Raw genomic sequence first — 24804 nt, 5'->3', positions numbered from 1 at the left:
TAATCATGGGTCCCACTCTGCAACTCTGGGCAATAGCTTGCTTAATCTCCACAATGGCCCCCACAGCGCTTGGATGCCTGGCTTCACCTTGGGGGTGCCCAGGAGTAGACATCTCACAGGAAAACCAGAAAGGGTTCCACAGCGGTATGAATACAGCGCTACAAGACCCCTGGGTAGAAGTGCGCTATATAAGTACAAACACAAACACATTAAAGAACATGTATTTTTCAACAAGTTCCAAAGGTCAGGACTTTACCTTTTTCATGTTTATCTCCGTGTTATTTATTTGAATGAAACCAGCAAAGCCAGTAATTAATATCTGGAAGCCAACCAAGTTCATACCCAGCAACACAATATTATACACGTATTGAAGGCTTGAACTTGTGTTAAAATCCAGACAAAGTAGTTTAAAAATAGAATCAACAAGCGAAAGTTTCAAGTCAGCAACATACAGATTAAATAGCAAAGGAGCCAGCCCTCACCCCGGGTTAAGGCCATCACCGATCACAAAGGTCTTAGTCACAGTGGCTCCATCTCCCAGCATGATAGCATCCCAGGTGTCCATGGATAACATCTCAATGGCACCGAGAAGTGGCATCGGAATATTCCATCCTTGAAGCTTCGCCCATAATTGATGTTTTGGAACCGTATCAAAGGCAGATTTTAAGTCCACAAGACAGGTGCAGAGAAGACGCTTTTGGGGACAAGAATTCTCAATCAAAATTTACAAAGACATTAGGTTTGAGCTAGTACCAAGTCCTGGTTGGAAACTTGTCGGATTAATGAGAATGAGATCAAGCTGGATCTCCCAAGTCTGCAGTTTTTCAGTAGTAGTGATGAAAGGAACTTAGTCTCCATGGCTATCAAGGCAATTAACCAATAGTTAGATGGATTACCTGGGGGGTCTATTCAATTAACCAATAGTTAGAAGGATTACCTGGCGGACTATTCAATTAACCTAAAGTTAGATTGATTACCTGGGGGACTATTCAATTTACCTAAAGTTAGATGGATTACCTGGGGGACTATTCAATTAACTTAAAGTTAGATGGATTACCTGGGGGTTTATTCAATTAACCTAGAGTTAGATGGATTACTTGGGGGTCTATTCAATTAACCAAAAGTTAGATGGATTACCTGGGGGGTATTCAATTAACTTAGAGTTAGATGGATTACTTGGGGGCCTATTCCATTAACCTAAAGTTAGATGGATTACCTGGGGGACTATTCAATTAACCTAAAGTTAGATGGATTACCTGGGGGTTTATTCAATTAATCTAGAGTTAGATGGATTACCTGGGGGTCTATTCAATTAACCTAGAGTTAGATGGATTACTTGGGGTTCTATTCAATTAACCTAAAGTTAGATGGATTACCTGGGGGTTTATTCAATTAACTTAGAGTTAGATGGATTACTTGGGGGTCTATTCAATTAACCTAAAGTTAGATGGATTACCTGGGGGTTTATTCAATTAACTTAGAGTTAGATGGATTACTTGGGGGTCTATTCAATTGACCTCAATTTAGATGGATTACCTGGGGGACTATTCAATTAACCTAAAGTTAGATGGATTACCTGGGGGACTATTCAATTAACCCAAAGTTAGATGGATTACCTGGGGGTCTATTCAATTAACCTAGAGTTAGATGGATTACTTGGGGGGTCTATTCAATTAACCTAGAGTTAGCTGGATTACTTGGGGGTCTATTCAATTAACCTAAAGTTAAATGGATTACCTGGGGGTTTATTCAATTAACCTAGAGTTAGCTGGATTACTTGGGGATCTATTTAATGACCTAAAGTTAGATTGATTACCTGCGGGACTATTCAATTAACCTAAAGTTACATGGATTACCTGGGGGTTTATCCAATTAACCTAGAGTTAGACGGATAACTTGGGGGTCTATTCAATTAGCCTAGAGTTAGATGGATTACTTGGGGGTCTATTCAATTAAACTAGAGTTGGATGGATTACTTGGGGGTCTATTCAATTAACCTAGAGTTAGATGGATTACCCGGGGATCTATTCAATTAACCTAGAGTTAGATGGGTTACCTGGGTGTCGATTCTTTAAAATTGGGTGGAGAACAGTACCTCTCTAGGACTCTGGTAAAGACTTCAAAAGCAGACATTGGTTGAACAAAGGCATCAGAACATTTGCCCACAATTCTACATCTTCATTAAAAAGTGCAGTGAGCAGGCGATTCGGACCAGGGCCAACATCTTCTTTTGATTAAGTATTGACCATGCATAATTGCTTAGTGTTAAAAGCAAAACTAGGTTCTTCTCTCACATAAGAATCCATTTTTGCAATGGTTATCTCTGATTTGCTCTTACTATACATTTTATTGAAATGCTTAATGCTTAATCCAATCTTCCTCACAAATATTCAATTTAATTCAAGAATAAGCTTTATTTGTTTAAAATAAAAAAACAAAAACACATACAACAGATACACACTCAGATAAAAGTCATGCAAATAATTAAAATCATTGACAATTCATTCAACTATACAGAGCTGCAGTCCATCCCTCATTGGTTTCATGATCTAATGGCAGCTTTTAAAAAACTAGCAACATTAAAAACAATGTCCTCACCCAGATCCATATTTTTGTTGGGGGTTGTGGGAGAAGCCCCAGGGTCATTGTGGCCCCGTCAGCTCTCCTGCCAGCATCAAGGGTGACTGCAGGATCTAGGAATTCTTCGTTTTTAAAATAATTAGGGATGGGGCTTCCGGCCCCTTACCCTGAGCCTTTTTCGGCCCTGAGCATTCCATCCCCCAGGCTGTATTGTTTTTTTCAGGGGGGCACAAGGCTCCTTTCCCGAGCCTTTACACGTCCAGGGGACCCAAGCCCGTGGCCGTATTTATTTTTTAAGGGAAAGAGTGTTGCACAGCCCCACCACCTGGGCAAATACTGGGTCTGGGGATCCCAACCCCTGTGGCCATCGTCGGTTGCCCCAGTGCCCACCCAAGGAACCAACAACATAGAACTTGTGGGGTTTGGGGGGAGCCAATGGAGCCCACCGGCTCTTCTTCATGCACCCATCCTGGGTGCAGAAGTAGCCGGCCTTGCTCCAACCCCTGGGAAGCACGTTTTTTTCACTGCCCCTGAAGGGCAAGGGAAATCTCTGTTTCTCTGCCTGCAAGACTGGGGGCTGTGAAAAAAATGTTTGCTGCCACCTGGCGGGAGTATTTTCACAGCTCCTGCCAGGTGGGAGCACATATTTCTTTTCCTGCCCATCTTCTTGAGGGCAGGGACATTTCCTGGGGGTGGGCTCCTCGGAACACAACCATAGAGCCGGCCCCCAGGGGATGAGGTCCAAACGGCCTTTCAAGGCTTAGGGAGGGGAGCCGCACACCTCCTCCCCTGTAATTAAATATTTGCCCTGGGGATGTTATGTTAATTTATGCTAACACAGATCTATCTATCTATCTATCTATCTATCTATCTATCTATCTATCTATCTATCTATCTATCTATCTATCTATCTATCTATCTCTCGCTCTCTCTCTCTCTCTCTCTCTCTCTCTCTCTCTCTCTATATATATATATATATATATATATATATATATATATCAAAGCTCCCAATTGCCCGCAAGGCAGGAATGCACTCGAGCAGCAGCCAATTTCAGCGGGTAAAGGACCTTCATGCTCGCCGATAACTGCATCTTCCTCTTCTGTCATGGATGAAAGCCTGACGCGTTTCTGAGCCGTGTTGCTCGTCTTCAGAGGCTCGACCTGGGGAAGCATTCTGGGGACACACCCACACATATATATAATTAACCGCCCTCAGATGGGCGTGCTCTGGTGAGCACAACGCTCATGGATTGTGGGTAATGTAGTTCAAACCCATATCCCATAGGGTACAGTGTCACAGGGCTCCGATACACAGAGCCTACGAAGTGAAGCAGTGGCGAGGGATCAATGGACTTACTGTTCGCCGAGGCCCATCTGTGGGCTTTTAATGTGACACTGTACCCTATGGGATATGGGTTTGAACTACATTACCCACAATCCATGAGCGTTGTGCTCACCAGAGCACGCCCATCTGAGGGCGGTTAATTATATATATGTGTGGGTGTGTCCCCAGAATGCTTCCCCAGGTCGAGCCTCTGAAGACGAGCAACACGGCTCAGAAACGCGTCAGGCTTTCATCCATGACAGAAGAGGAAGATGCAGTTATCGGCGAGCATGAAGGTCCTTTACCCGCTGAAATTGGCTGCTGCTCGAGTGCATTCCTGCCTTGCGGGCAATTGGGAGCTTTGATTTATACGCAGCAGTCCGGCCGCGAGGATTGCACCATCCCTTCGTTGGGGGTCACGGGCTCCGATACACAGAGCCTACGAAGTGAAGCAGTGGCGAGGGATCAATGGACTTACTGTTCGCCGAGGCCCATCTGTGGGCTTTTAATGTGACACTGTACCCTATGGGATATGGGTTTGAACTACATTACCCACAATCCATGAGCGTTGTGCTCACCAGAGCACGCCCATCTGAGGGCGGTTAATTATATATATGTGTGGGTGTGTCCCCAGAATGCTTCCCCAGGTCGAGCCTCTGAAGACGAGCAACACGGCTCAGAAACGCGTCAGGCTTTCATCCATGACAGAAGAGGAAGATGCAGTTATCGGCGAGCATCAAGGTCCTTTACCCGCTGAAATTGGCTGCTGCTCAAGTGCATTCCTGCCTTGCGGGCAATTGGGAGCTTTGATTTATACGCAGCAGTCCGGCCGCGAGGATTGCACCATCCCTTCGTTGGGGGTCACGGGCTCCGATACACAGAGCCTACGAAGTGAAGCAGTGGCGAGGGATCAATGGACTTACTGTTCGCCGAGGCCCATCTGTGGGCTTTTAATGTGACACTGTACCCTATGGGATATGGGTTTGAACTACATTACCCACAATCCATGAGCGTTGTGCTCACCAGAGCACGCCCATCTGAGGGCGGTTAATTATATATATGTGTGGGTGTGTCCCCAGAATGCTTCCCCAGGTCGAGCCTCTGAAGACGAGCAACACGGCTCAGAAACGCGTCAGGCTTTCATCCATGACAGAAGAGGAAGATGCAGTTATCGGGAGCATGAAGGTCCTTTACCCGCTGAAATTGGCTGCTGCTCGAGTGCATTCCTGCCTTGCGGGCAATTGGGAGCTTTGATTTATACGCGGCAGTCCGGCCGCGAGGATTGCACCATCCCTTCGTTGGGGGTCACGGGCTCCGATACACAGAGCCTACGAAGTGAAGCAGTGGTGAGGGATCAATGGACTTACTGTTCGTCGAGGCCCATCTGTGGGCTTTTAATGTGACACTGTACCCTATGGGATATGGGTTTGAACTACATTACCCACAATCCATGAGTGTTGTGCTCACCAGAGCACGCCCATCTGAGGGCGGTTAATTATATATATGTGTGGGTGTGTCCCCAGAATGCTTCCCCAGGTCGAGCCTCTGAAGACGAGCAACACGGCTCAGAAACGCGTCAGGCTTTCATCCATGACAGAAGAGGAAGATGCAGTTATCGGCGAGCATGAAGGTCCTTTACCCGCTGAAATTGGCTGCTGCTCGAGTGCATTCCTGCCTTGCGGGCAATTGGGAGCTTTGATTTATACGCGGCAGTCCGGCCACGAGGATTGCACCATCCCTTCGTTGGGGGTCACGGGCTCCGATACACAGAGCCTACGAAGTGAAGCAGTGGCGAGGGATCAATGGACTTACTGTTCGCCGAGGCCCATCTGTGGGCTTTTAATGTGACACTGTACCCTATGGGATATGGGTTTGAACTACATTACCCACAATCCATGAGCGTTGTGCTCACCAGAGCACGCCCATCTGAGGGCGGTTAATTATATATATGTGTGGGTGTGTCCCCAGAATGCTTCCCCAGGTCGAGCCTCTGAAGACGAGCAACACGGCTCAGAAACGCGTCAGGCTTTCATCCATGACAGAAGAGGAAGATGCAGTTATCGGCGAGCATCAAGGTCCTTTACCTGCTGAAATTGGCTGCTGCTCGAGTGCATTCCTGCCTTGCGGGCAATTGGGAGCTTTGATTTATACGCGGCAGTCCGGCTGCGAGGATTGCACCATCCCTTCGTTGGGGGTCACGGGCTCCGATACACAGAGCCTACGAAGTGAAGCAGTGGCGAGGGATCAATGGACTTACTGTTCGCCAAGGCCCATCTGTGGGCTTTTAATGTGACACTGTACCCTATGGGATATGGGTTTGAACTACATTACCCACAATCCATGAGCGTTGTGCTCACCAGAGCACGCCCATCTGAGGGCGGTTAATTATATATATGTGTGGGTGTGTCCCCAGAATGCTTCCCCAGGTCGAGCCTCTGAAGACGAGCAACACGGCTCAGAAACGCGTCAGGCTTTCATCCATGACAGAAGAGGAAGATGCAGTTATCGGCGAGCATTAAGGTCCTTTACCCGCTTAAAATGGCTGCTGCTCGAGTGCATTCCTGCCTTGCGGGCAATTGGGAGCTTTGATTTATATGCGGCAGTCCGGCCGCGAGGATTGCACCATCCCTTCGTTGGGGGTCACGGGCTCCGATACACAGAGCCTACGAAGTGAAGCAGTGGCGAGGGATCAATGGACTTACTGTTCGCCGAGGCCCATCTGTGGGCTTTTAATGTGACACTGTACCCTATGGGATATGGGTTTGAACTACATTACCCACAATCCATGAGCGTTGTGCTCACCAGAGCACGCCCATCTGAGGGCGGTTAATTATATATATGTGTGGGTGTGTCCCCAGAATGCTTCCCCAGGTCGAGCCTCTGAAGACGAGCAACACGGCTCAGAAACGCGTCAGGCTTTCATCCATGACAGAAGAGGAAGATGCAGTTATCGGCGAGCATCAAGGTCCTTTACCCGCTGAAATTGGCTGCTGCTCGAGTGCATTCCTGCCTTGCGGGCAATTGGGAGCTTTGATTTATACGCGGCAGTCCGGCCGCGAGGATTGCACCATCCCTTCGTTGGGGGTCACGGGCTCCGATACACAGAGCCTACGAAGTGAAGCAGTGGCGAGGGATCAATGGACTTACTGTTCGCCGAGGCCCATCTGTGGGCTTTTAATGTGACACTGTACCCTATGGGATATGGGTTTGAACTACATTACCCACAATCCATGAGCGCTGTGCTCACCAGAGCACGGCCATCTGAGGGCGGTTAATTATATATATGTGTGGGTGTGTCCCCAGAATGCTTCCCCAGGTCGAGCCTCTGAAGACGAGCAACACGGCTCAGAAACGCGTCAGGCTTTCATCCATGACAGAAGAGGAAGATGCAGTTATCGGCGAGCATGAAGGTCCTTTACCCGCTGAAATTGGCTGCTGCTCGAGTGCATTCCTGCCTTGCGGGCAATTGGGAGCTTTGATTTATACGCGGCAGTCCGGCCGCGAGGATTGCACCATCCCTTCGTTGGGGGTCACGGGCTCCGATACACAGAGCCTACGAAGTGAAGCAGTGGCGAGGGATCAATGGACTTACTGTTCGCCGAGGCCCATCTGTGGGCTTTTAATGTGACACTGTACCCTATGGGATATGGGTTTGAACTACATTACCCACAATCCATGAGCGTTGTGCTCACCAGAGCACGCCCATCTGAGGGCGGTTAATTATATATATGTGTGGGTGTGTCCCCAGAATGCTTCCCCAGGTCGAGCCTCTGAAGACGAGCAACACGGCTCAGAAATGCGTCAGGCTTTCATCCATGACAGAAGAGGAAGATGCAGTTATCGGCGAGCATCAAGGTCCTTTACCTGCTGAAATTGGCTGCTGCTCGAGTGCATTCCTGCCTTGCGGGCAATTGGGAGCTTTGATTTATACGCGGCAGTCCGGCTGCGAGGATTGCACCATCCCTTCGTTGGGGGTCACGGGCTCCGATACACAGAGCCTACGAAGTGAAGCAGTGGCGAGGGATCAATGGACTTACTGTTCGCCAAGGCCCATCTGTGGGCTTTTAATGTGACACTGTACCCTATGGGATATGGGTTTGAACTACATTACCCACAATCCATGAGCGTTGTGCTCACCAGAGCACGCCCATCTGAGGGCGGTTAATTATATATATATGTGTGGGTGTGTCCCCAGAATGCTTCCCCAGGTCGAGCCTCTGAAGACGAGCAACACGGCTCAGAAACGCGTCAGGCTTTCATCCATGACAGAAGAGGAAGATGCAGTTATCGGCGAGCATTAAGGTCCTTTACCCGCTGAAATTGGCTGCTGCTCGAGTGCATTCCTGCCTTGCGGGCAATTGGGAGCTTTGATTTATACGCGGCAGTCCGGCCGCGAGGATTGCACCATCCCTTCGTTGGGGGTCACGGGCTCCGATACACAGAGCCTACGAAGTGAAGCAGTGGCGAGGGATCAATGGACTTACTGTTCGCCGAGGCCCATCTGTGGGCTTTTAATGTGACACTGTACCCTATGGGATATGGGTTTGAACTACATTACCCACAATCCATGAGCGTTGTGCTCACCAGAGCACGCCCATCTGAGGGCGGTTAATTATATATATGTGTGGGTGTGTCCCCAGAATGCTTCCCCAGGTCGAGCCTCTGAAGACGAGCAACACGGCTCAGAAACGCGTCAGGCTTTCATCCATGACAGAAGAGGAAGATGCAGTTATCGGCGAGCATCAAGGTCCTTTACCCGCTGAAATTGGCTGCTGCTCGAGTGCATTCCTGCCTTGCGGGCAATTGGGAGCTTTGATTTATACGCGGCAGTCCGGCCGCGAGGATTGCACCATCCCTTCGTTGGGGGTCACGGGCTCCGATACACAGAGCCTACGAAGTGAAGCAGTGGCGAGGGATCAATGGACTTACTGTTCGCCGAGGCCCATCTGTGGGCTTTTAATGTGACACTGTACCCTATGGGATATGGGTTTGAACTACATTACCCACAATCCATGAGCGCTGTGCTCACCAGAGCACGGCCATCTGAGGGCGGTTAATTATATATATATGTGTGGGTGTGTCCCCAGAATGCTTCCCCAGGTCGAGCCTCTGAAGACGAGCAACACGGCTCAGAAACGCGTCAGGCTTTCATCCATGACAGAAGAGGAAGATGCAGTTATCGGCGAGCATGAAGGTCCTTTACCCGCTGAAATTGGCTGCTGCTCGAGTGCATTCCTGCCTTGCGGGCAATTGGGAGCTTTGATTTATACGCGGCAGTCCGGCCGCGAGGATTGCACCATCCCTTCGTTGGGGGTCACGGGCTCCGATACACAGAGCCTACGAAGTGAAGCAGTGGCGAGGGATCAATGGACTTACTGTTCGCCGAGGCCCATCTGTGGGCTTTTAATGTGACACTGTACCCTATGGGATATGGGTTTGAACTACATTACCCACAATCCATGAGCGTTGTGCTCACCAGAGCACGCCCATCTGAGGGCGGTTAATTATATATATGTGTGGGTGTGTCCCCAGAATGCTTCTCCAGGTCGAGCCTCTGAAGACGAGCAACACGGCTCAGAAACGCGTCAGGCTTTCATCCATGACAGAAGAGGAAGATGCAGTTATCGGCGAGCATCAAGGTCCTTTACCTGCTGAAATTGGCTGCTGCTCGAGTGCATTCCTGCCTTGCGGGCAATTGGGAGCTTTGATTTATACGCGGCAGTCCGGCTGCGAGGATTGCACCATCCCTTCGTTGGGGGTCACGGGCTCCGATACACAGAGCCTACGAAGTGAAGCAGTGGCGAGGGATCAATGGACTTACTGTTCGCCAAGGCCCATCTGTGGGCTTTTAATGTGACACTGTACCCTATGGGATATGGGTTTGAACTACATTACCCACAATCCATGAGCGTTGTGCTCACCAGAGCACGCCCATCTGAGGGCGGTTAATTATATATATATGTGTGGGTGTGTCCCCAGAATGCTTCCCCAGGTCGAGCCTCTGAAGACGAGCAACACGGCTCAGAAACGCGTCAGGCTTTCATCCATGACAGAAGAGGAAGATGCAGTTATCGGCGAGCATTAAGGTCCTTTACCCGCTGAAATTGGCTGCTGCTCGAGTGCATTCCTGCCTTGCGGGCAATTGGGAGCTTTGATTTATACGCGGCAGTCCGGCCGCGAGGATTGCACCATCCCTTCGTTGGGGGTCACGGGCTCCGATACACAGAGCCTACGAAGTGAAGCAGTGGCGAGGGATCAATGGACTTACTGTTCGCCGAGGCCCATCTGTGGGCTTTTAATGTGACACTGTACCCTATGGGATATGGGTTTGAACTACATTACCCACAATCCATGAGCGTTGTGCTCACCAGAGCACGCCCATCTGAGGGCGGTTAATTATATATATGTGTGGGTGTGTCCCCAGAATGCTTCCCCAGGTCGAGCCTCTGAAGACGAGCAACACGGCTCAGAAACGCGTCAGGCTTTCATCCATGACAGAAGAGGAAGATGCAGTTATCGGCGAGCATCAAGGTCCTTTACCCGCTGAAATTGGCTGCTGCTCGAGTGCATTCCTGCCTTGCGGGCAATTGGGAGCTTTGATTTATACGCGGCAGTCCGGCCGCGAGGATTGCACCATCCCTTCGTTGGGGGTCACGGGCTCCGATACACAGAGCCTACGAAGTGAAGCAGTGGCGAGGGATCAATGGACTTACTGTTCGCCGAGGCCCATCTGTGGGCTTTTAATGTGACACTGTACCCTATGGGATATGGGTTTGAACTACATTACCCACAATCCATGAGCGCTGTGCTCACCAGAGCACGGCCATCTGAGGGCGGTTAATTATATATATGTGTGGGTGTGTCCCCAGAATGCTTCCCCAGGTCGAGCCTCTGAAGACGAGCAACACGGCTCAGAAACGCGTCAGGCTTTCATCCATGACAGAAGAGGAAGATGCAGTTATCGGCGAGCATGAAGGTCCTTTACCCGCTGAAATTGGCTGCTGCTCGAGTGCATTCCTGCCTTGCGGGCAATTGGGAGCTTTGATTTATACGCGGCAGTCCGGCCGCGAGGATTGCACCATCCCTTCGTTGGGGGTCACGGGCTCCGATACACAGAGCCTACGAAGTGAAGCAGTGGCGAGGGATCAATGGACTTACTGTTCGCCGAGGCCCATCTGTGGGCTTTTAATGTGACACTGTACCCTATGGGATATGGGTTTGAACTACATTACCCACAATCCATGAGCGTTGTGCTCACCAGAGCACGCCCATCTGAGGGCGGTTAATTATATATATGTGTGGGTGTGTCCCCAGAATGCTTCCCCAGGTCGAGCCTCTGAAGACGAGCAACACGGCTCAGAAACGCGTCAGGCTTTCATCCATGACAGAAGAGGAAGATGCAGTTATCGGCGAGCATGAAGGTCCTTTACCCGCTGAAATTGGCTGCTGCTCGAGTGCATTCCTGCCTTGCGGACAATTGGGAGCTTTGATTTATACGCGGCAGTCCGGCCGCGAGGATTGCACCATCCCTTCGTTGGGGGTCACGGGCTCCGATACACAGAGCCTACGAAATGAAGCAGTGGCGAGGGATCAATGGACTTACTGTTCGCCGAGGCCCATCTGTGGGCTTTTAATGTGACACTGTACCCTATGGGATATGGGTTTGAACTACATTACCCACAATCCATGAGCGTTGTGCTCACCAGAGCACGCCCATCTGAGGGCGGTTAATTATATATATGTGTGGGTGTGTCCCCAGAATGCTTCCCCAGGTCGAGCCTCTGAAGACGAGCAACACGGCTCAGAAACGCGTCAGGCTTTCATCCATGACAGAAGAGGAAGATGCAGTTATCGGCGAGCATTAAGGTCCTTTACCCGCTGAAATTGGCTGCTGCTCGAGTGCATTCCTGCCTTGCGGGCAATTGGGAGCTTTGATATATATATATATATATATATATATATATATATATTACCTACTGGCGGTCGCCAGTAGGTAGTTATAGTTAGGACCCCTTTTCCATAGGAAATCCGCAACATTCTATTTTGAATAACTTTGGCGCCGGTCGATGAATCCTCGCGAATTTCTCAAAATAGGTGGGGCGCTACGCTCCGCTCCTACCCTGAAAGTCTCGGGGGGATTCGTCAAGCGGGGGCTGAGATAAAAGGGGGGTCCCAAAACGCGTTTTTCCCATGCATTTTTCCATAGGACCTTTAGACAGGGCTACAGCCCGAACGGCTGAACAGAATTACTAGAAATTTGGTAGAGAGGTAGTCCCTAGGTCAAGGAAGTGCCTTTTGTAGGTTTGGTGTAAATCTGTTCAGTAGATTCTGAGAAAATAGCCTTTAAATCAATATATATATCTGAGCCAGCTTACGGTACGCGTACCGTAAGCTTACCGTACGCGTACGGTGGCGTGCGCGAGCGCGATTCTGATTGGCTGTTAGATCTTAGTAAACATTCGAATCGGCCGAAACCAGGAAGCGGCGGCCGCCATTTCGTGTGTTTCACTCAGAAAAAAAAAGAGTGAAAACAAGAAAAGGGGGCAAGGAGGAGAGTTACAGACCCCCTTACATTTGTGAGGGGGTCAAAGAAGGACTGTAAAGTTCAAAGAAAACATTTATTGATTTTTAAAAAAATCACGGGGTACGCGTACGGTAAGCTTACGGTAAGCGTACGGAAGAAAAAATAAATTAAAAAAGAAATGAAATGCAGATTTAAGAGTTTAGATATTAGGGAGCTCTAAAAAGAGCTGTTGTGTTTATGAAGTCATTTTTTTAGTGGTACCTACAAGTAAGTACCGATGCAGAGTCTAAGGTTCAAGAGAAAGACTCTGTTCCCTTCATCATTGAAGTGCACACCATCTCCTCTATAAATGTCTTGCATGTCATAACGCAAGTTGTTGTGGTAAATGGCACCCATACCATAGTCACGGAGGAAAGCAGAAACAGATTTGTTGACGTGCTTTCTTGCTTTGTCAATCTGCGGACAGAAATGATTGGACCAGTTCCATTTTTGCCTTTGGCATATGTTGGAAAACACAAAGGCAGTTTTAGGGAAAAGTGAAAACAGTTGTGCAAAGGTGTCCTTCATAAGCATTTCCAGACCTACCCCAGTCAAAGTGCCTAGGTCATTGCCACCACAGTGCACTATTATGAGGTCAGGGTGTTGGATTTGCATGAAGGATTTCACCAATGGCATCAATTGGTGCCACTTTAACCCTCTCTGACCAATCCATTTAATGTCTACATTTGGCAAAGCAAGGTCTCTCACCATACCTGTTTTCTCTGCAAACTTTTCACTCCAGAAGACATAGCTGTGCCCTACAATCCACACTGTGAACATCTTCAAAGGAGAACTGGATGCACTCAGGAGGTGTCTTTCAGTAGAATGGCAATATGAAAAGAAAGACAGTTTGGAAATGGAGGCATACATATTTTTTTCAAAACAAAAAGAACTGATTGGCTGTTTCATACCATTCTAGAATAAAAACTAGGCTGTATGTGTAAATTAATAGAAGCATGTTTTGTATTGGTACAAAAAAATGTGTTACCAAAGAACAGTACTATGGATTTGCTGTTAGGTTTGAAAAGTCAAGCACTCTTGCACTGTGGAATTGAAACATTGTGTGGCGAACTTCTGACCTAACTCCACACAGCAGTGTTCCATGAGCTGTTGCTATGGTAGCAGGCAGAAGTCAAGTTGGGGGAAGGGTACTAGGCAGAAGTCAAGTTGGGGGCAGGGTACTTTTGGAAAAGGGTTGGTTTTCAACCAATAGAAATGTGTGATTACATTTGAAAAAAAGGGGGAAGCACTGAGATTTGAAACTTACATGTATATGTGTGGAAAAATAGAGGGAAAGTTTGCCATTATCTGGTTCTGCTGAGAGGAGAGAGGTGTACAGCTCTGAGATCCTGGCTCTGTGTTGTAGATTACTTGTTAGCTTTTCTCTACTTCACAGCTCTGTTGGGGTTGGAATGTTGTATGACATCATGGAATGCCTGGGTGTCTCTCCAGAGGAGTTTGGCAGTTGGTGTACTCAGGCTGAGCTGAATGGAGCTTGCTCCTGGTGGGGCTAATCTTGTACTATCTAACTTCCTCCTGTTATCCTGACCACCTGTGATGGAACTAAGCTACCATTAAAGAAGTATCTTACATGAACTGATGGACTCCCGTACTTCTTTATAACATTTTGGCGACGATCTTGAGGACTGACGTGTGCTCTAAGGAGTAAGGACTTCTAGGAACTAAGGAACCAAAAGAAAAGGAACTAAGGAGTTTAAGGACTTTCAAGACGTCAATTGAAACGCAAAAGTAACGCCCTGGTCAGCCCCACCAGTGTCCTGTACCATCTGGACAGCCTGCAGCCTGGGCGTTTAGTCTACTGTCACCCATCTGTCTGCTGTCACCTGCATGACTTCCTAGTCTCTTGCTTCAAGCCTCTCTGCGCATCAACAGTGAGTGTGTCCCAGTGTCTGGTCTGGATCTCGTATTTTGAACTTTGTGGAGCCGAACAACAACGACTAGCACCCTTTCTGTGTGAAATTCGGGGCGGCGCTTTATTTGGGACAGTCAAAAGGCTTTCAGCAACTAAGGAGCACTTGCTGTGCGAGTAGCGGCACCTTGTGGGACACTGCGCACTTTCTGGTGAAATCTGATCTTTATTTACCAGGATTCATTTTTTTTAAAAAGTGGATCGCATCGGCAGCGCATCGTTTATTTTCAAAGTTGGTGCTCGCGCTCCTCACCGTTCTCCAGCGTCGCGCGGATCCTCATCTCTCATGGTGACGTCTTCCTCTCTTCGTTCTTTCAATGCTTCGTGACGCCTGTCTGCAGTAGCGCGCTGTGAGCCACTCGGCTCAACGTGATGCGGCGTGCCACCATCTTGTGCTTGGTAACAGCACATACTGGGTCTCGTTGTATTCTGTGGTGAAGTCCTCTTTGCCAACCACGTTTTTTTTGCTTGAACGGTTGGAAATGCTTTATTCAGAATCGCCATAGACTGCGACATGTGGACAATGGACAAGGTTACGCTGTGGTGTTGGGTGTAAAGTTTCCAGGACAACCCGCTCGATCTTACATTTTGACTTGCTCGTGGTCAACGGGCAGGGCGGCACAGAAAGGGGAGGACATTGTGCAATTCACGATGAGGTAATGCAACTTTTGGCTTATGATCAAACGTGTGACTTAGCATGGAGCTTTGAACGTCGGAGCACTTAATTGCAACGGCAGAATTCAGCGAATGTGCACTAAAGGGACTCAGATTTTTTACATTGAGGTTGGCAGCTGTGGGAGGTCTTGTGTGGAATTCTCGGGTGATAGACCGATCACCGGTGCCTAGTATGTCTTCTTGCCTTCTCTCACAGCATTGCTTGTATTGGCTTGTGAGAGCCATGGGGAACTTAATGTATCAATTCATTTCTCAACACTGTTTTGATTGGAGGTTAAAGTTTTTAGGCTAATGTGTATCTTTTGCTCTACCCTGTCATGGGGAAGTCTGTTGTTTTGCTTAGCCTTATTATGCTGTTTTCTACTAAAGTGAAGTTGTGTGTCTTTCTCGTTGTATACTCTTGTCGTGTACTGTGGTGTTTTGTCATTGCTGGCTGGTCAATGTCCTGTACTAGTTCGCTAGGCAAGCACTCTGTGGTGTTTCCCACACTACGTAGGGGAGGTGCTGTTGTTTCTGGGTAGTCAATGCCTATGAGCTATTTTCCAAGATCAGTACCCTGTGGTGTATTCTAGGTTGTCTTTGGGTGGTAGTCAATGCCTCATGTCAGTTTTTAGGGTGACTGCTCTTTGGGTGTACCCTACCTAGGCGTAGTGTTTAACATGCAGTGTATCTGTCCCTTTGGTGAGGTGGTGCTGGTAGTTATTGTCAGTAATTTCTTGGTTTATTTACATAGAGTGTACCCATTTATTTGGGGAGGTTGTGGGGGCAATTTTTGGCCTCTGATTGTGTTTTCGGTGTTCCAGGGTTAGTACCCTGTGTACCCTTCTAGGTGTAAACTAGTTAGGGGATGTGGTTTAGGTTGCGTTCGTAGGTAGTCAATGCCTTTAAGTTGTTGTCTTTGTACTTAGTGTGTACCCATTCCTTTGGGGAGGTTGTGGGGGTAGGCAATGCCTCTATTTTGTTTTTGTGTTTAACTCATTGTGTACCCATTATTTGGGGAGGTTTTGGGGGTAGGCAATGCCTCTATTTTGGTTTTCTAGTTTTCTTGGGTCTGTGTACCCTATGGTGTACCCTATTTAGGGGAGGTTGTTTTTTTTCAAGGGTTAGTACTCTGTGTTTTTGGCGTGCTTGACTAATTTTCAGCGCTATCAATGGGTCTTCTTTTCTAGTTGACACTGTGTTCCAGTCGAAGTCTGCCTCCATGGAACTCGTGGCCAAGGGTTTCATGTTTGGAGGACTTTGAGTGTGCAGTTTTGTGTTTAGGTCTCTTTGTTACTACTGGTGGATCTTAAGAGTCAGCATGCCTTCTAGTCTAATTCTTGTTGTTGTTTTTGGAGATGTTGTTTTCTTCCAAGGGTCTGTATTTACATCCACCTGGTTACAGGGTGTTTTCCCTGGGTGTACCCACTTTTGGGGAGGTTGGGTGGGTGTTCGTCTTTCTTGTTGCATTGTGTTTTTCATCTGTGCTTTGCATTATTTTCCCTAAGGGAGGGGGATGGGGCGTGTAGTGATGTTGTTTGTGATCTTTAACATATGTCTGTTCATGCCAGTCGTTTTGTGATACCTCGTGCATTACTCCCAAGGTTAGGTGCACTTTATTGCTGCATCTTCTTGCTTAAAGTTTATGGGGTATCTTACTTTACTTCTTTTGTTCCCTAAGGGAAGAGGATGTGTTGTAGATTACTTGTTAGCTTTTCTCTACTTCACAGCTCTGTTGGGGTTGGAATGTTGTATGACATCATGGAATGCCTGGGTGTCTCTCCAGAGGAGTTTGGCAGTTGGTGTACTCAGGCTGAGCTGAATGGAGCTTGCTCCTGGTGGGGCTAATCTTGTACTATCTAACTTCCTCCTGTTATCCTGACCACCTGTGATGGAACTAAGCTACCATTAAAGAAGTATCTTACATGAACTGATGGACTCCCGTACTTCTTTATAACACTCTGCTAATCTGCTGTTTGAGTGCCACATTTCTTTCACAACTAACTAATTTTAAAGGTGAGGTTAGAGTTTGAGAGGAGATGTATATGGTAAATTAAGAAATGAATAATAGAAATGGAAATCCTTTTGTTGAAGTTGCGTTTATCATTTTCTGTTTTGGGAGAAATTTAAATGTGAGGAACATGTAAAATAATATGGACTATGTTTTCACGATAAATTAAGGTGTTCTGGAAAAAAAAAGAATAGTTTAAGGGTTTGAGGTTGGACTCAGTAATGCAAATACTTTCAGCATCACTAAGGCTGGTTGCCCTTGCTGGAATGTAGGCAGCCACCCAGGTTACACATGGTGGTGGTCTGAAAAAGCAGTTTGGACATGTGCATTTAAAAAAATCAAAAAAGTGGATTCATAATGTGTCAGTCTGTAAAAGTGATTTTCACTTGCCAAAAAAAAAGAGCAGTAAGTGTGCTTTCAAATTGGCAAAGAAATTTCGTTTTGGGACTAATGTGAAAACATGACTCTGTGTGGAAATAGGAATTACAGGCAGAGATTTATTGCGTTTTTCTCTGGTGATTTCACAGTTGCATTAGTAGGAAAAAGGGGGAGCGATTTTTTGGGGGAAGAAGCAGATTCTTAGCACACACCCAGCTGCTTGCCATGTATAATCATGCACAGTATTTACAAGCGAGTGGGGTTTTCAGGTTTCAGTCTGTAATGCAAATACATTCAGCATCACTAAGGCTGGTTGCCCTTGCTGGAATGTAGGCAGCCACCCAGGTTACACATGGTGGTGGTTTGAAAAAGCAGTTTGGACATGGGCTTTTTAAAAAAACTGAAAAGTGGTTTCATAATGTGTCAGTCTGTAAAAGTGATTTTAACTTGCCAAAAAAAAAGAGCAGTAAGTGTGCATTCAAATTGGCAAAGAAATTTCGTTTTGGGACTAATGTGAAAACATGACTCTGTGTGGAAATAGGAATTACAGGCAGAGATTTATTGTGTTTTGCTCTGGTGATTTCACAGTTGCATTAGTAGGAAAAAGGGGGAGCGATTTTTTGGTGCAGAAGCAGACTCTTAGCACACACCCAGCTGCTTGCCATGTATAATCATGCACAGTATTTACAAGCAAGTGGGGTTTTCAGGTTTCAGTCTGTAATGCAAATACATTCAGCATCACTAAGGCTGGTTGCCCTTGCTGGAATGTAGGCAGCCACCCAGGTTACACATGGTGGTGGTTTGAAAAAGCAGTTTGGACATGGGCTTTTTAAAAAAACTGAAAAGTGGTTTCATAATGTGTCAGTCTGTAAAAGTGATTTTAACTTGCCAAAAAAAAGAGCAGTAAGTGTGCTTTCAAATTGGCAAAGAAATTTCGTTTTGGGACTAATGTGAAAACATGACTCTGTGTGCAAATAGGAATTACAGGCAGAGATTTATTGCGTTTTTCTCTGGTGATTTCACAGTTGCATTAGTAGGAAAAAGGGGGAGCGATTTTTTGGGGGAAGAAGCAGACTCTTAGCACACACCCAGCTCCTTTCCATGTATAATCATGCACAGTATTTACAAGCGAGTGGGGTTTTCAGGTTTCAGTCTGTAATGCAAATACATTCAGCATCACTAAGGCTGGTTGCCCTTGCTGGAATGTAGGCAGCCACCCAGGTTACACATGGTGGTGGTCTGAAAAAGCAGTCTGGACATGGGCTTTTTAAAAAATCTGAAAAGTGGATTCATAATGTGTCAGTCTGTAAAAGTGATTTTAACTTGCCAAAAAAAAAGAGCAGTAAGTGTGCATTCAAATTGGCAAAGAAATTTCGTTTTGGGACTAATGTGAAAACATGACTCTGTGTGGAAATAGGAATTACAGGCAGAGATTTATTGCGTATTGCTCTGGTGATTTCACAGTTGCATTAGTAGGAAAAAGGGGGAGCGATTTTTTTGGTGCAGAAGCAGACTCTTAGCACACACCCAGCTCCTTTCCATGTATAATCATGCACAGTATTTAGAAGCGAGTGGGGTTTTGAGGTTTCAGTCTGTAATGCAAATACATTCAGCATCACTAAGGCTGGTTGCCCTTGCTGGAGTGTAGGTACCATTTTTAAAGCAATTTTTTTTTAAAACAAATGAATAAATATTTTTTTGAGTGGGTATGGTAAGTCAATAATAATAATTGTAGTCTCTCAAGGACCTTGTAATGTGATAATTGATTTTTAGTGTTTTAAAAAAAAAAAAAAAAAAAAATTACGCGTACCGTACGCGTACGGTAAAAAAAAAAAAAAAAAAGTTTTTAAAAAACATATGTAAAAAAAAGATGAAAGATAAGGTTGGCTCTTAAAAGAGCCGTTGTGTTCATGCAGGGACAGAGGAAAGAAAGACTGGGAAAATTAGTCAAAGCGACAAGTGTGCTGATCTATTTTGTTGTTCACTAGGGAAACACTGGTCTCCCTATGACAAATTAGATCATGACAAGAGGCGCATCGAATATCAACCCTCGCAAACCGAGGGTTAATTTCCAGAGGGCCAGCAAAAGGAGATGCTCCCCCCACAGATGAAGGGCTCACCTGACCTGCAGAAGAAGGAGTCAGCCCTGCAGATGATGGTCCAGGCTGAGCTGCTGTGGATGTGCTTGGTTGACTTTCTGAAGAGTTACCTCCAAAAAGTCGAGCATGTGTCCTTCTGTGTACATCCTTGAGGTGTCTCTTCATGGTATGATTCCCAAAGGAATACTTCTTGTCAGGATTACCTCTTGAAAGTACACGCTTACACAGCTTACAAGTTACTAAAGGTGCATTTACCTTTTGCTGGCCTTCAGGAAAAGTAAAATAATCCCATACATAAGAGGGCTTTTGTTTCCTCGCTCTCTGCCTCAAGGTAGTGCTGCTAGTGCTAGCCTCACTCTCAGAAGAGCTCTGCTGTTCTGCCATCGTATCACAAAGACAACCCAGCTCCTTCTCCTAAGGGATCACAAGCAGAAATGAGAGGAATGGGTGTGGTGTAGGAGAGTTCTAGAACTGAAAGTAGTTTCAACCAATCAAAAGTTGTGTTTCATGATCACATGACCTACCGTACGCTTATGGTACGCTTACGGTACGCTTACGGCAAAAGTGCGCATGCGCGTAAAAAAGACACGCGCTTGCGCGCATGCGCATAACAGTCACTACCCGACACTTCCGCGTAACGTGCGCGTGTAGCATACGCGCGCACGCGTCCCACGCGGAGTACGCGCGGCTACGCAAATTGCGTAACTATACGCAAGCAGCGTAGAAAAATTACGGGCGTTGCGTAAACCGTACGCTTACCGTAAGCCTACGGTACGCGTACTAAAAAAATAATAAAAAAAAATATAAAAAATGTACTGCAAATAAATTTAACATGTTTATTTTAAAAAATATATTTAAAAAAAACATATTAAAGAATTTTAAAAATTTAACCATAGTCTTTATAAAAGGTAAGAAAATTAAAAAAAAAATATGTTTAAAAAAAATAGAAGAAAAAAAAAATTAGCATTTAAAAAACCTTGCAAATTCACTGAAAAAACCATGGGTTTCACACACGTTATAGTTAGGAATTAGCATTTAAAAAACCTTAGAAATTCAGTGAAAAAACCATAGGTTTCACACACGTTATAGTTAGGAATTAGCATTTAAAAAACCTTAGAAATTCAGTGAAAAAACCATAGGTTTCACACATGTTATAGTTAGCTGGACATTTTACTCGTAAAAAACCAATGAAATTCCCCCGTTATAGTTAGTTCAGCTAACTATAACTCGCGCGCCCGCAATGCACTGCTGATGACGTCACATATTACATCACTCATGACATGGTCAGTGACATCACTCATGACATCACTGATGACATCTCAAATGACATCACTGATGACATCACTGATGACATCATCCTTGTGATAGAGTGGCAGACCTCCTCTTCCCCTAATATAACCTTTGATACACACATTCAAAAATAGAGACTAAAATTTTCAAAACAATGGACATACCAATAACAGTTACAACAACCTCTTCAGTAATTCTAAGATCCACATACACATCCACTCATTCACCAACAGCCCTCTACAGTCACTCATACATGTACTCACTTATCATATGTACTCATACACCTATACATCCTGTTACACAATGCCACTCATCCATAGAGCTACTCACACACATAGTCACTCATGCTAATAAAGAATCAAACATACATTTACTTGCATATACAGTTATACACACACCACCACACTTACTTCTACGGAAACTTACACATACTTAGTCTTTTAAACAATCACTTATAGAAATACATACTTATTCATACAGGAACTCTTTCAATCTCTCACTCTCACATATACTCACTTATATACACCAATAGTCACATATACTAGTTTAAAACATATGTAGTTACTCATAAAGACATTATTGAGACAGTCATTCACTCACTAACACACCCATACACACACTCATCCACCCATGCAGTCCTGCACACATGCTCTGTTCAACACATACAAACAGTGAGTCACTCATTCATGCACCTATGCACTACGTCATACCCCCCACCGAACCATGCAGACACTCAGACTAATACTCAAAAAACCAACTAATAACCTATATAGACACCCATGTAGCTACTCACCAACCCATGCAGCCACTTATACACAAAGTGAGAGACTGATACAGATATTTACATATTTAAACATTACTCACTAAGCCATGTATTCACTATGATACACTTAATCAGTCAGTTACACAATAAATGTTTCAAATAGAAATCATCCATTTAGACAGTAATATACCAATTTATTCTTCCATCGACCTTGAGATATACATATATAAAACATATTTAATTTTCAGAAAAACACACATTCACTGGATGATGTCATCAGTGATGTCATTTGAGATGTCATCAGTGATGTCATGAGTGATGTCACTGACCATGTCATGAGTGATGTAATATGTGACGTCATCAGCAGTGCATTGCGGGCGCGCGAGTTATAGTTAGCTGAACTAACTATAACGGGGGAATTTCATTGGTTTTTTACGAGTAAAATGTCCAGCTAACTATAACATGTGTGAAACCTATGGTTTTTTCACTGAATTTCTAAGGTTTTTTAAATGCTAATTCCTAACTATAACGTGTGTGAAACCTATGGTTTTTTCACTGAATTTCTAAGGTTTTTTAAATGCTAATTCCTAACTATAACGTGTGTGAAACCCATGGTTTTTTCAGTGAATTATATATATATATATATATATATATATATACACCAAAAGATTGCAGGTAAACCGCGTCTCTCCAGACCGAGAGGGCGTGTCACAAAACCAGCACCTGCAAGCTGGTAAAACATGAAGTCCAGATTCTCTCTTACTAAAGAAAGAGTGTGACACAGCTCCAGGGGAATACACAACAGATTTATTGATTTTCTGCGCTGGCCATAGATGTCCCTGAAACGTTGGGCAGACGCGTTTCAGCCATAGATTGGCCTCCTCAGTGCCCGTCTCTGCTGCCTTCTCGCTGATCTCAGGGGTCCGTTATGGCGATGTTTAAATCTGTGGCCACTCCTGATCATGTGACCACTTGCCCCTCCTTCGCCTCACAGGTGTAAGGCATCTCGCGCTCTCCTTCAGTACCGTTGCATGCTGGGCGCTGAAGTCCTCCGTTAGAGCCCATACAGTGAAAGGACTACTAAAACACCAGGTTGTGCCTCCAAACGTGTTTGGTCGGTGCTTCCTCGCCACTGCAGCCGGATTTGAAGGTAAATCTGTTCTTTGTCCCCCTTATCAGGCAACACGCATTTGCCTCCTCTCTCCCCATGTGTTAGTCTCCTCCAAGTGGGAATCCAGCACCGGGGGGGGGCGACGCGTTTAACAATCCACCAAAAGATTGCAGGTAAACCGCGTCTCTCCAGACCGAGAGGGCGTGTCACAAAACCAGCACCTGCAAGCTGGTAAAACATGAAGTCCAGATTCTCTCTTACTGTTAAACGCGTCGCCCCCCCGGTGCTGGATTCCCACTTGGAGGAGACTAACACATGGGGAGAGAGGAGGCAAATGCGTGTTGCCTGATAAGGGGGACAAAGAACAGATTTACCTTCAAATCCGGCTGCAGTGGCGAGGAAGCACCGACCAAACACGTTTAGGTGGAAAGCAGCTCTTGTATAGAGCTCCCTCAACACCAGTGACATTCTAGATCTATTCACCTCAAATGTCTGCTTTTCTATCAAAGTCTTTAAGCATAGGATTAGCACAGTGCCATCCACGCTGAGATAGTAGGGGCAAAAGTATTTTCCCATTTCTACAGCAAAGTCTTTAAGCATAGGAATAGCACAGTGCAGTCCATGCCGTGCTGTAAAATGACAAAAGTCATTTACCATTACAGGCACAGTATTACAGCTTTGAATTGGTACAATACCATCCAAGCCAACCTGCAATGAGTAAAAGCAACCGCTCACACAGTGTTTCGCTCAAATTAGAGCTCTTCAGAGAGGTATAACTTTGTCCAGACACAAGAGAGCACCCTGTATAAGTCAAAACAATACCCTTTCAGGCATAGAGTGATGCATAAATTATGCAAAAAAAGAAGCAGAGAACTCTAGGTAGTTCTCAAGTTTAGGTGGAAAGCAGCTCCTGTATAGAGCACCCTCAACACCAGCGACACTCTAGATCTGCTCACCTCAAATCTATGCCTTTCTATCAAAGTCTTGAAGCATAGGATTAGCACAGTGCCATCCACGTTGTGATAGAAAGGGACAAAGTCTTTTCCCATCTCCAAAGCAAAGTCTTTAAGCATACGACTAGCACAGTGCTGTCCTTGCCGAGCTGTAAAATGACAAAAGCCATTTACCATTACAGGCACAGTATTACAGCTTAGAATTGGTAAAATACCAACAAAGCCAACCTGAAATGACAAACATCAACCCCTGACACAGTGTTTCGCTCTACTTAGAGCTCTTCAGAGAGGTATAAGCTTTGTCCAGACACTAGGGAACACCCTGTATAAGTCAAAACAATACCCTTTCAGGCATAGAGTGATGCATAAATTATGCAAAAACAGAAGCAGAGAACTCTAGGTAGTTCTCACGTTTAGATGGAAAGCAGCTCCTGTATAGAGCACTCTCAACACCAGTGACACTCTAAATCTGCTCAACTCAAATGTTTGCTTCTCTATCAAAGTCTTTAAGCATAGGAGTAGCATAGTGCCATCCACACTGAGATAGAAATGGACAAATTTGTTTGCCATTTCTACAGCAAAGTCCTAAAGCATACGACTAGCACAGTGCTGTCCATGCTGAGCTGTAAAATGACAAAACATTTACCATCCCAGGCACAGTGTTACAGCTCTGAATTGGTAAAATACCAACCAAGCCAACTTGAAATAAGTAAAAACAACCCCTTACACAGTGTTTCGCTCTACTTACAGCTCTTCAGAGAGGTATAGCTTTGTCCATACACAAGAGAGCACACAGTATAATTCAAAACAATACGCTTTCAGGCATAAAGTGACACATAAATTATTAAAAAAAGAAGCAGAGAACTCTGGGTAGTTCTCAAGTTTAGGTGAAAAGCAGCTCCTGTATAGAGCACACTCAACACCAGCGACACTCTAGATCTGCTCACCTCAAATGTCTGCTTTTCTATCAAAGTCTTTAAGCATATGATTAGCACAGTGCCATCCACGCCGCGATTGAAAGGGACAAAGTCTTTTGCCATTTCTACAGATCAAGAAATGTGTATTTTCCTGGGAACCACTGCAGATCTTGCCAAGCACTGTGGCACTTACTTTAATCTTGTAAAATATTGTGGGGGTCCTTTGAGTTA

At 45.6% G+C, this 24804-nt stretch overlaps 1 long non-coding RNA gene across 1 annotated transcript in view; it reads right to left on the bottom strand.

Moving 5' to 3' along the window:
- Positions 1-24804, bottom strand: part of LOC146863290 (uncharacterized) — a 354056-nt gene that overhangs the window by 288793 nt on the left and 40459 nt on the right. The gene's annotated exons all lie outside the window — the stretch shown is intronic.

This window comes from Triturus cristatus, chromosome 2_2, assembly GCF_964204655.1.
Source record: "Triturus cristatus chromosome 2_2, aTriCri1.1, whole genome shotgun sequence".
Classification (NCBI taxonomy): domain Eukaryota; kingdom Metazoa; phylum Chordata; class Amphibia; order Caudata; family Salamandridae; genus Triturus; species Triturus cristatus.
Note: the sequence above shows the minus strand (reverse complement) of the source record. Positions and strands in the feature narration are given on the sequence as shown.